The sequence below is a fragment of the Columba livia genome, chromosome 1 (assembly GCF_036013475.1).
Source record: "Columba livia isolate bColLiv1 breed racing homer chromosome 1, bColLiv1.pat.W.v2, whole genome shotgun sequence".
Lineage (NCBI taxonomy): Eukaryota > Metazoa > Chordata > Aves > Columbiformes > Columbidae > Columba > Columba livia.
In genome coordinates, this window is record NC_088602.1 from 98,554,265 (window position 1) to 98,566,825 (window position 12,561).

Here is a 12,561-nt window from a genome sequence, read left to right on the forward strand (position 1 = left end):
TCAAGCAAGTGTTAATGCAAAGTTTAGCTGTAACTCATTGTTCTGGTATTCGTACATTGGAGACCAGTGTTTGACCTTTCTTTGAATCTTACCAAATCATGTCTTTAGTCAGGTGTTAAAGGAGGGGAGTGAGATAGGGAAAGCACACTCCATGTCTTCTTCCCCAATTTAAAATTTAACTTGTATCTTAGAATAACGAATTTAGATGAAAATCTAAATAGTTCATTAAGCTATAACTACCTATTGAGATTAATGCAAACCCAACATATAATTTTTTAAAGAAATTATCTCTGTTACCAAAAAATCCATGCAACTGCTCCATAAGTAAATACAAATTTGCCCAAGCATCATCTGAAAGAGCCCCTCCCCCAGGGTGCCTTCTTGTCACAGGCAAATGCTTAATAGGTTGTGGCTGGAAAATCCCAGGGAAAGCTGGAGATTTTTATGAGATGAGTGCTGATTGTGCAGGAGCCTGCAGCTATTGCTGACCTGCCTCTTTCACAGAAAGAGGATTATTACATAAAAGAGTGCTAGAGATATTGTATGAAAAATACGTTTTAATTTCTTTCTCCGCAAGAGAAGGAGATGGAGAGAAGGAAAATGGGAACAGCAGAGGAACTGCTTCTGCAACTCATTTAGGTGGGATTCCTTTATTTATTATTACTGTTGTTACTGGGATAGTTCTTTAGAGTGTCTTATATGGATGCACATGAACCGCTTACTTAGTCCCACAGTCTCCCTTTACCTTTCCCAGACACATAGAGCTGGTCTTTTGCATAAATAAAACCACACGTAGTCCCATGAGCATATAGATTTTTTGCTGCTTTCCCATGCTTTCCCTTCTGCTACTCCCTCCTTACCTATTAGACAGATTGAACCAGAATAAAGGCACTACTTGTCTTTCTAATTACTGTGCACGTGGAGGTGCATCAGCCTGGGATTTTCTCTTACTTGTTAGTAGTCTGGGGGGGACTTTTCTTGTCGTGTTTGAAATCAGGGAGCTGCCTGCCTTCCCATCTTCCACTGAAGAGTGTGAATGCAATGCCATAACCTCAATATCTTTGTTAAATGCTCTCTACTCCTTCGCCCTGTCTCTTACAGTCACACTCATCTGGTGATGGCAGCTGTTTCTGCTCACCTATTTTCAGTCTCACGTTTCTCCCCAGGTACCCCCCTCCCTCCAGCCTCCCATCCCCCTCCTGCCTGGCGCTGATGTTGCACTTCAAGCAGCTTTTTCACCTGTATCCATGACAACCAGGATGACATCAGCATGAGGACTCAAAATCACAGTGAGGACTCCAAACCAATTAAACTCTAATAAAACCTTTTTAATTGCAGTTGAAATATTTCTGGTAACAAAAAAAAGAAAGGGGGTGGATCGGTGAGGAGATGTAGAGGGTGGAGAAAAAATTCTCTTTCCTCGCTGGCTGCCTATGCAGTGACAACACTGCGTTTTCCCCAGGCACCACAGCAGTTTCATCTGTTGTCAGAAATCATCTTTTCACATCCCTGAAGCAGTTGTCTGCATCGTCGGTGCCGCTTCGACCAGCTACAAATGCTTGGCTGGCCACTGATGTCTGGTCTGATCTGATCTACTATTGAGGCGGACAGAGGGGTCACATGGCTACCGCCTTGGTTCCCATTCAGCGAGGCAGGGAAGTGCACTGCTTTCCTCAGGCCAGACCTCTGCCCTCGCCTCTCTCTCATGGGCTGAGCAAGGCTCTGGGCAGGATGCGCACCCTGTCCCTGCCAACATGACGCTACAGTGGGCAGGAAGAGAGGAGGCAGGTGTGCTGCAGGGATGTCACCTTGGTCACCTTGCAGGAGGTACTGTACAGACATGCAGGCACCATTTGACTTAGGTTTACCTGGCTCTGTGGCTTCTCATACTCACCTTGGTCAGGAATAGCTCAGGGAGAGCTGCCTGGAGCAGCCCGTCTCTCACAAGAGCCCCTGTGGGTTCTGCAGCATTGGGGCTGGGGACCCATGTCAGATCTTTTGGGGCTGCAGTGCCAACACAGTTGAGCAGGGAAGAGCTGCTGCCGTGTGAGCACAGGTGAGCAGTCCAAATACCTCTTCCCCACATAGTCAACATCTCCGAACATGGAAATTTCCTAGGTGCAGAGCAAGGAGAAAAAATAACTCCTACCTAATCAGATTTGTATGCGATCAGCCCTCCTTACTCACTTGCTAGCAATTAGTATTAACGACGTGGGTCAGGTCAGTGTCTGAACAACCAGAGGCTCTCAGTAGCAACCTTCCAGCAGTGAGGGAGCAATCACGTCCCCATAAATCCTCATCCCCTGGTTCAAAACCTGCTGCTACACCTCCCCCGGTCACACAGAGCTGGAGAGTTTCCCCCAGGCTGGCTGCCTCACCGAGCCACCACCACAGTCCCTGGGCTGCATTGGTCCTCGGGTACGCCCAGGTGAGCAGGGTATACTGAGAATAACTCAGTGGTGATGCTGGGCTGCCAGCATCACAGAAAGCTACTGAGTGTCTGTACCTGTGGGGCTGCCCTTCATCAGCTGCCTGGTGGAGTTGGGGAGCAGCTACCTCCCTTATCTACCACTCACTTCTCCAAAGCCCTTGGGACATGGTTCTTCCAAACCAAGCAGGCTTTTTGCAAAGGGAAGGGTGAATCACATCCCTAGCTCTGAGACAATGTGGACTAGAGAGACCACATTTGTCAGTGCTTCATCATGCTGAACATGTTTTATCTTGACTTCATTGCCAGCAATTCAGGCAACAATCCCACCTCTTGTGAAAAACAGTCACTTGTGCTCTGTGATGTCCCACATACGAGGTCAGCTTCAGGCTGTTCCAGTTCCTAATTTTCTCAGGGAGCAGGTCTTTGTCCTACAGGACACCTTTCTCCATGTGAAGAGGACCTGTGAAGCTGTCAGTCTCAAGTACGAAGTGAGACCAAATGTAGGGAGCAAACCTGCCTCAACAGCTGGGGTGGGAGGTCCAGACTCATTACCAAGAACCTCAGATGACATAAATCTTATGGTCCTCAGATGGAAGGTGAAATCTGCTTGTTTGACAGAATTGCCCTTGTGCTGTAACAACAAACGTCACATGGGAAAGAAAGGTTAGAGAACCAAAAATAAAAACAAGAAAAGAGGGAAAACAGAGGGTAGGGTAAGAAATAGGCAGAGAGAGCAGAGAAGAAGGAAAAAAAACATAGTGCAAAAAATGGTACCGCATTAAACTTGGGGAAAAAAGCAAACAGGGAGGAAAACTAAACTTTGAAGTGGTCTTCAGGGCTTCCCTCTGACTGTACCATGTGAGTAGCTCCAGTATCAAACCTCAGGTTATATGGGAGGATTAGACAACTAAATCAGTTGGATAAGATCAACTGTCCTACTTGTTTTTAAGATGTTTACCTGTTACAGGCACTGCTAGGCATACCACTGGAATGTTATTTCATGGGTTTATGTCGTTATTACCATTTATCTCTCTAAAGGCATGGGTCACTTCTCACTGATATCTCTTGTTGAGGCTAGAAGTTAGATTACTGACAAGGACTAAGATGTTGAATCATTTACTTTTATAATGAGGGTTGATTTTTAGTTTGCTAAAAAAGTAGCTAATTCATGTAAAGATCTTTGATGTTAATCCATAAGGATTTATGTCGTTCTTGTCCTGCCTTATTTGTGTGAACTCCTTTTCCTTACTACAAGTGTAACTGCACCATTTGGCTGAGAGTGGCCTTTTAGCTGAACTGTGAACAAGTTTAAATTGAGTATTGGACTAGTTCCGTTTGTTCTCCATAGTCCTATAAATTGGGGAAGGTGTTAGGGGAAGGCTATTACGGGCAAAATAAATGTTTAAATTCTTAGCTGGCTTGAATCTTTCTCTCTAAATGTTGTTCCAGCACCTTATTTCCAGATTTCCAGATGTCACTAAAATACAGTAGAGCACTATCCACCCACTGCTACAGATGTTCTTGGCAATCTTTTAAAGTGTGCTGAGTGAGATCGGTCAGCTAGACCGGGAAAAAAAAATGTGCTTAATGGAAAATTAGAGGAAAATAGAAAAAGAAGGTTTTATTTTTTAAAATAATTTCATATTTCAGGAAAAAAAATTAAAAAGAAAGCAAACCAAATAAAACCCCAACCCCCCCCCCCAAAAAAAAAGCCACCAAAAATACCCAACCCAAACAACAGAAGAGAGCTTCAGATCTCAAACACATTTCCCTAGCAGAAAGAGCTGGAGGAATGATTCCCAACTCACTTCATCTACCAGCTACCCAGTACCTAACACAAATGAATGACCCACTGGTGACACTAGCAGAGCGCAGACTGAGGGAGTCCCTCATGTAGTCTCCAGAAGCCCCGCATCCCAGTGCCATTGCCTTTCATCCCCAGGACCCAGGGTAGCAGGCAGAGAGAGCAGGACCCTCTCTCACCAGTGTGGTCTGTGCAGGGCTGTGTGCTGAGCAGTATATCAGAGAGAAACCCCCTCCCTGGGCATAGCACCCCCAACTTGTGATGCACCATGAATGCTAGCTGAATGATGGACCTGAAGGAGGACAGATAACATTTCGTTTGGAAAAGACCTGTGCTGGCTTAGTTGCAGCTGGAGAGAGGCAATGATGCCACTGTCCTTGTCCTGGAGGCAGGAGAGGAGGACCAGTGCATATGCCAGCTCCAGTGAGAAGGGCGGAGACCCATTTTCAAGGTGCTTTATCTGGGAGGAAAGAGCTGCCCTGGGGAGAGCTGGGGCCTCCACGCTCCTCCTTGGAGTGAGGTGGAGGAGCGGACAGCCAGCTTCCCTGCAGAAAAGCTCCTTGCTGTGAGCAGGAGCAAAGCTGCTTGCTCAGTATTTTGCCTGCTGTGATGTGAGAAAACATTCTCCTCAGATACACCCCGAAGAGGCCCTAAGCAAGAGCTTCAGGTGCTGCTGGGGACAGGAGGATGAAGGCTGAACTTGCCATGCAGCTTCCAGCTTAGATGCTGCCCCCCAAATATTGTGTTTTTCCAGCTGGCTGGAACTTTTGTACAACCTGAAGGAGCAGTGCTACCCCTGGGTAACTGCACCAGCCGAATCACAACATCCTTTTTGTGGTGTCAACTCCCATAATTTCACTGTTTTCCATCTACTGCTACAGTTCATGGCAAAACTCTGACTGACTTCAACAGGGAGCAGGAGCAGGCCCTATTAGCATTCACTGTATCTGCTCACTGACAGCACTGTATGTCACATTATCTCATCACTGTTGATATCCGGTGTGCCATCCTGTAGGATGCATCCTATGCATTTTGAGCAGCCTGGATCCTGTGTGCTAAAGCAGGAGTCTGCCAACTGCCTTTTTCTGGCAGGCTGTCTCACTGCATCCCTTCTGCATTTGCACGGAGCACTCAGCCTGGGAAATAGTGTGAATTTCCATCAGTTCACCAGCAGAAGGGATGGCTGAAGCTTATGATTTGTTCCAGGCAGGCAACAGCTGGAAGTGTGAGCCTGAAAATCCACCAGAGCCTTCATGTGGATCCTACAGAGCTATGCCAGGAGTTGCAAAAATGAATGTCTAGCATTAGCTCCCAAATGCAAAAGTAAGAACGTAAATTAACAGCTTGAATTTGGGAACCATTGCCTGCTCAGGCTGCCTGGAACTACAAAAATTTGTTTACATGATCCAAGATAGGTTCAGAAACCTAGCTTAAGGTACCAAAATCTGAAAGGCTTGTTTTAAAGTCTGTCTAGGTGTGTTTGTACACTTACCAATCTATTCAAGATGCTTACTTGAACCATGACACAGTAACACTGGGGGTGAAATCAAAACAGCAGATTACTTTGCTGCATTACCAGCATAACACAATCCTTCCTTGACCACTGGCAGAAGAAAGATGGCAGTATAAATAGTAGGGCAGCTGGACACTTCAGTTTTCCAGAGGTATCACCTGTACCATGCACAGCATTCCAGGTCCATCCTCACTCATGGGAATTCTGGACAGCTTCAAACAGCTGATTTAAACCTCACTTTGTCTGAGATGTTGTGAACTGCCTGCATGGCCGCCCAATTGACTAGCTGGGTACAGGAAGGCAAGATGAGTGTGTGCTTTCAAAGCTACATTTAATTTAAAGAGAATTTCTGCAGAGGTGTCACACAAGGGATGCCCAGGGTATCCCCTTGTTTTGCATTTCAGTCCCTCATTCCTAGTCAGCCCAAAACTGGAGGTTTCTGTGGGTATGGGTAGTCTCTGGGCTTCCTGGACCATCTGACAACGTGCCATCCACCGAGCTGGGTTGTGCAGGAAAGAAAAAGGCTTTAGGTTTTGTTTTTGCACCATTTTCTTCAAATAGAGACACAGATTGAAAGATTAACTAGCCTTGGTAATGGCCATGCCTGTAGCACTCGAGTGCTGGGAATTAGCTTGTCATTCTGTGCCTAGTTTACAAATGGAGGAAAAATGGTCTAGTTGTCATTCAGCTGTACCACTTTTCACCCCAGAATTGCCTCTACAGCTCATGTTTGAGCTGCAAGCATGTATTTTCTTCTTTCCTCTTGACACTTCCAGCTCTCTTAAATATTAAATAGCAGGTGCTTAGAATAAAGCATATTATTCTGACAAACATTTTCATCATGAGGTAAATTGGCACATACTAACTGCTTTAAAATACTTACTGAGTAATTGAATACAGCAGTACAGGTTACTATGCAGATGTCTGTCTCTAATAGTTTACGATTACACACATTTCCCTGCTAAAGGGAGAGACTGTTCCACAAGTAGATATGGTTGTTTCAAACAAGAGGAGAAAAAAAAAAAAAGGAGGATAAAGGAGAGAGAGCAGTCCATGCTACCCCCATAGGATATTCTTAAAAAAACAGATGGTTGTACATTGCAGAATCTTTTAAAGAAAACTTTAAAGAACTATGCAAATTTTGCCATTGCTTTTTTTGGTTTGCATATTTCTTCTCAGTCTCCTTCTCTATCACACATGATTGCAAATCTGTTTCAACTGATAAATAGCTTTCTTCTTGCAAGCAGAGAGCTTTGTAATAGCAAGATACATGTTCCAGAGATTGTGGGGGGGTGAGGTTGTTATCATTATTCTTTATCATTTAGGAAGTTCTTAGTTGTAAATCTCAATGCTTTACATTTGGTTAATGTGTCAGATCAAAACCATAATCCCTGCCCCAAGGAATTTACAGACTCAAAGGGACACCTTCAAAGTGTAAATTACATTTCTGCCTGAAATGGCTTTACCTACTGTTTTGACAGTTAGCATTTACTGCCAAGAGGAAAAAGCAACGGGAAAGCATGTTTCTGTATTTTTACACCTTGGCTTGCAGCTTTGTTGGCACCCCATGCATAGTGGGTGTTACAGCTTTGCTGCCGGCCCCTTGCACTTCTGTTTTGTGTGTTAAACATGAAGGTGTTGCACCTCCACCCACTGCTCCTGCTTGTGCTCGTAAACTATTTCCTTCTTGCTCAGGGACACAGGGCTGTCTGCCCCAGCAAGAGCTGTGGCACTGCTGATGTCCCTGGTGGAGGTGTCTGTCCCTGGATGAGTTATCACTGGCTGAGGTGTCCCTGCTTCATGTTCAGGAGTCACTCAGGGGCAAGGCAGAGAGGTGCACTCCAGTCAGTGCCTGGGATGCCACGGTCTCCTGTGAGTCTTTGCACAACACAAAAACTGCTTCCCAGTGGGATTTCCTAAAGGCAGTGCTTTCCATCACTTTCTCTCCCAGTTGAACTTAGTAGTGATTTAAACAAATAAACATAACACATTTTTTCAGATGCCTTTCATGAGTGTGCTGAACAAAACTTGCTCAGAGTTTCAAGAGCCTCTGGGAGCACCATGCGAATATGTAGAAGGGTTGTTCTTTACTGCTTGTGTCTACGCTAGTGGTAGGTGGGTGTCACAGGGTGTTCTGGGTCCCTCATCAACCAGACTGGGTACCAGGCAGAGCACACTCCCTTTTTTTTCTAGTCCATGTACTGTTCCCAAGGGGACAAATCCTTGGGAAGGGGCTACCAGTGCACATCCTTAGCCCCTTCCCAGTGTGGAGGTGAGAAACATCTGAGGCCCATACACAGAGGCAAGAGCTTTGATGCACTCCTGGGACCTGTACGCTAAATATACTAGCATCATCATCGTAGCGGACTTGACACTTCTGGGTGAGCTGTGTCTTGGGAGTACGCCAGCTTCACTTGTAGCAACCCTTGCCACATACTGTTGCCACATACTTCTCTCCTTCCTGGGCACCAGAAATGCCCTGCTTTTCCATTTGGGATGGCTGCCCACAACTGCAAATTCACTTCCCCCATTACTGCTGCTGGTGGTGACCATGTACATGTTTTATTGCTTCCCTACAATAAAAACAACCAGCACCATTTTCATGGAGTGGTGGTTGCTATAAATCTCTCAGCTCTTACAAGGCTTTTGTTTATCTGTTGGATATTTGTTAGATAAAGCAAATCAGAACTATTTAAACTCTGCTTTATCTTTATATATTGGCAAATGCTGTTGAATCTGACATTAGTTTCTAGCTGTGCAAACATTTTTGCTTTTTGGTTTTCTGTTTAATGAAATATCAGCCAGTAACAACACATGCTGTAGTGGTGCTGTTCTGTAATTTAGCAGTGCTAAATAGGATTCAGAAGCTGATGATCCAGCCTTTTGCAGTAGGTGATTTAGTATTTTAATGCTTTTTTTCCAACAGCCCTTTGTAGAAGGAATATCAGGAAATGGCAATGACATATCCAAACTGCTTAAACTAATGCCCAGCGAAGTGTGACTAATTGCCAGATATTACTATACCAGGTCTGTCATGTCAAGATAAAATAAATTTGATATCCATCATTACAGTTTGAGCTATAGACTTATTAGAAACTACTGTCTCAGTGCAAGGGACAGAACAGCGTAGGACAAGTTTAGCTTGGCTTGTTTTCCCCTCCCAGTGTGTAAATAATCCATGTCTACTTTCCTCCAGAAAGGACAATTATTCTTATATGAGAAACATGGTCTTTTTGCTAGCTTTGGCTGGTATTTGTGTCAAAAGTAATAAACATTTGTAAATCTCTTCTTCGTCACTACTTAAACCTTGTTAAGGTGTGTTTGATATTTAGAAGAGCTTGACTGTGGGTCAGACTGCTGCATCCTCCAGGTATTTTTTAGTCTTTATTAATCTTGATACTATACGTTGAAGACATACCATCCAGGCCCCAAATACTGCAGTGTTTGAGATCTAACGTATGATCGGGCACTACCTTGAGCCTCTGCATAGTGCTGTTAACTTGTTCAAACTGCTTCCTACAAGTCTTCTTAGAAGCAGCCATTCCTTCCTCTCCTGCTTCACACCTCCTCCGTTTTGCCAATAAGTGACAAGTGAGAGCACATGCATTCAAACTGTGCAGCGGTCACAGTGCATAGAAAAGGTCTATTTGGAAGATCTTTATTGCAGAAGATTTGACTGGTGACTTATTAATTGTTTTGCAGATCAAGTGTCCACTTCTGACGACATCTTAAAGCCACATGATCCACACTTTCCTGTAGGTATTACTCAAACCACTACATCTAACTCTAAATACAAAATTGGCCTGATTTTTGCAGAGCACCCATAAAGATAACACAAATGGAGAGAGATCAGCACTTGTGAAAACTGGCTGCCATGCTCAGGTATCAATACCTGGAAAACAATATTTGCTGAAGCAGTGAGACTGCTGGGACAACAAACCTGCAGATGAGCTTGCATGCAACATTCAGATCAGTGAGAGGAAAAAGACTACAACTTGATCTGAACTTCTAGAAAGCATATGGTTTTCAGAGGCAGCCTTCTCCTCACATAAGGACTTAAGGAAATACCCACTGTTCATCTGTCTTGCCCTGGCACATGCTGAGATAGAACCTACAGGGGCAACTGATTTTCACTCACTGGGGTGTAAACTGGTATAGCTCCAATGAAGCCTGCGATTTTCACATGTTGAACAAAACCCCCGTGGCAGCTAGCCAGTGATGCTGAATACCCATCCAACTCAACATAATCTGTAATGCTCATAGGAGTGAATATTATCTGTGAGAATCTCTGATTTGCTTGTAGATGCTCACAGAAACCCATGACACAAAAGGATAGCCTTTTTATAAATTTGAAGGTGGAAATAAAATAGGAAGCCTCATTGGCACAAGTTGTTTCAAAATAGCCTGTTAAAATCCATGTGAGATTAAACAGAAGAGTATGAAGCTGATCCTGCCTTGACAGAACAAGACAGTACGACAGCAGGGCTTCCTGACATCTTTCAGAATAGTCTCAGGAATAGGACATAAGGAATAACTGCATATTCATGCACAGGATTTTATGCTTTTTCTAATGTCCACAAAGGCCATTAGTTGGGCTCTGCCCATTGACATTGAGTTAGTCCTAGGAGTGATATGTTAAACCTGTCTAAGAAAAGGATGAAAGAAATGGCTGTTAACATTACTGAGGGGAAATTCAATTTGGTCTGGAGCAGAACAAGCATCCTGACCAGACCAGATGAACTAATATGAGTGCAGTTAAAGATATATTGCTAGAGTTACAACTGTATCAGAAAAGGAAGGAATTTTCTCGTATCAGGAATTAGCAGGTCTTTCAGAGGGCAAACAGCTTGCCTTAAGCTACTGAAGGCAAAATGCTGAATTCAGAATTGAACTCACAAATATTTTCACCAAGTCGATCATTTAGACATTACAGTCTGTCTTTCTTGCCAATGGATGAGTCAATAATTAATAAATATTCCTGTTACTGAAATATTTAAGGACTAAAATACCAGACAACTAGCTAGCATTTTGAAAGGAAATAAAAATAAATCAATTCTTACCTGCATAGCCTAATGCCAACTTAAACTAAAGGACTTTATACTTTGATTTCAATTTACACTGGTACCCTTTAGAGGTGATTTACAGCATTGTCCTCTGCTGATACAGTGTGTTGTCCCAGCAATCTTCTGAATGGAAGACCCTAGGCTTGATTGAGAAACACCAGGATCTAGTGCTAAATGGAGTATCCTGAGACATTTGTTTGTCTTCCACTGCTGATATGGAGTTCATGCATTTCCTGGATGCTCTCTGCCATAGCTTCTGGTCCTACACAAGTGTTTGGGGTCTGGATGTTTTGGCAACAGAGCTGAGTCCCCAGTGTGTTGTAATTACATATAGACCATAACCAAATCTGGTCTTCTGCTCCAGCCTTTAAATTCTTATCTCTGTCTCAGCAGCTTTTGCTGTGCCTGGAAACCTTTGGGGCCCAGTGTCTTGTCAATCTGTACGTCTTCTTATTGTCTAATTATCTGTCCCAGTATAATCATGAAGCCTTTTAAAATTTTTCTTTCTCCTCAAGGAAAATATATCTCGATCACTAGAAAATGACCTTCAGCTTCTATTGTGAACAGTGAAACAATAAGCTTTCTGAGCAATATCTGCTTCATCTGTACTTTTCCATTGTCGTGCCTTGAAGACTCATTAGTTGCTGGCAATTTCTTGTGGTTTTAAGGAATTTCTTTTTGTTTATCCTAATTTTCTTGGCCATGTCTGTGCTGTTTATAAATTTAACGGCCTTTATCAACTTCATCTTTACCTTCCTCCTCTGCCAATTTCAGATTAATTGCAGCAATTCTTGTCATGTACCATTTGAAGATCCTTTATTCATTTACTTCTGTCTCCCGAGGTCTCAATGGTGCGTTCAAACGTGATACATTTCAGTTCTTGGATGGGTTGCTCCATTTTCTTTCCTGTGAGGAGGAATAAAGGAGCTCCTTATGTGCCAGTACAGTAAAGGCTTGCAAGGCAAAGCTGGAAACGTTGTCCCCTGCCTGTCACAGAGATGTCACAGAGTGGAGTTGTCGGAGCATGGGGGAGGCTGCACAGCGGGAAGTGCCGGCGGGAAGCAATGGCCTCACTGAATTCTTTGCCTGACTGCTCCCAGCTGCAGCCAGCTTTCTGAGGTGCTCATTGCTTGGGCTTTATCTCTTAGTATTAAATGGAGATGAAATATCTCCATACTGATCCAAGGCAAGGTCACAGACCTGCAGTCTGGGCCACTTTTTTATATTCTTTCACTGTAGCATCTTCTCCAGGCCACACCTGGAATATTGTGTTCAATTTTGGTCCCTGCTATAAAAAAATGATGCGGACAGGCTGGAGAGGGTCCAGAGAAGGGCTGCAAAGATGATCAAAGCACTGGGAAGATGCTGTGTGAGGAAAGGTTGAGAGAAATGGGCTTGTTCAGCCTTGAGGAAAGAAGGCTTAGGAGAGACCTTATCACCATGTTCCAGTATTCAAAGGGTGGCTAAAAGGAGGATGGAGACTCCCTTTTCACAAGGAGTCACATGGAAAAGACAAGGAGTAATGGGTATAGGTTACTCCTGTGTAGACTCTAATTGAACACAAGAGGAAGATTTTTCATGATCAGAACAATCAGCCATCGGAATAACCTCACCAGGGAAGTGGCGGATTCCCTATATTGGGCACCACTAAGATTCAGCTGGACAGGGTGCTGGGCCATCTTGTCTCAACTGTGCTTCTGCCAAGAAAGGTTGGACCAGTTGATTTTTGTGGTCCCTTCCAGGCCAATAT

The 12,561-nt window shown here is 44.0% G+C and overlaps 1 long non-coding RNA gene across 1 annotated transcript; it reads left to right on the forward strand.

Annotated features, from left to right (window-relative positions):
• Positions 1–395: 395 nt before the first annotated feature.
• LOC135579917 (uncharacterized) lies at positions 396–1,337 on the forward strand. The gene is made up of 2 exons (XR_010473881.1): positions 396–639; positions 1,167–1,337. It is a non-coding gene; the product is annotated as an uncharacterized LOC135579917 (long non-coding RNA).
• Positions 1,338–12,561: the final 11,224 nt, after the last annotated feature.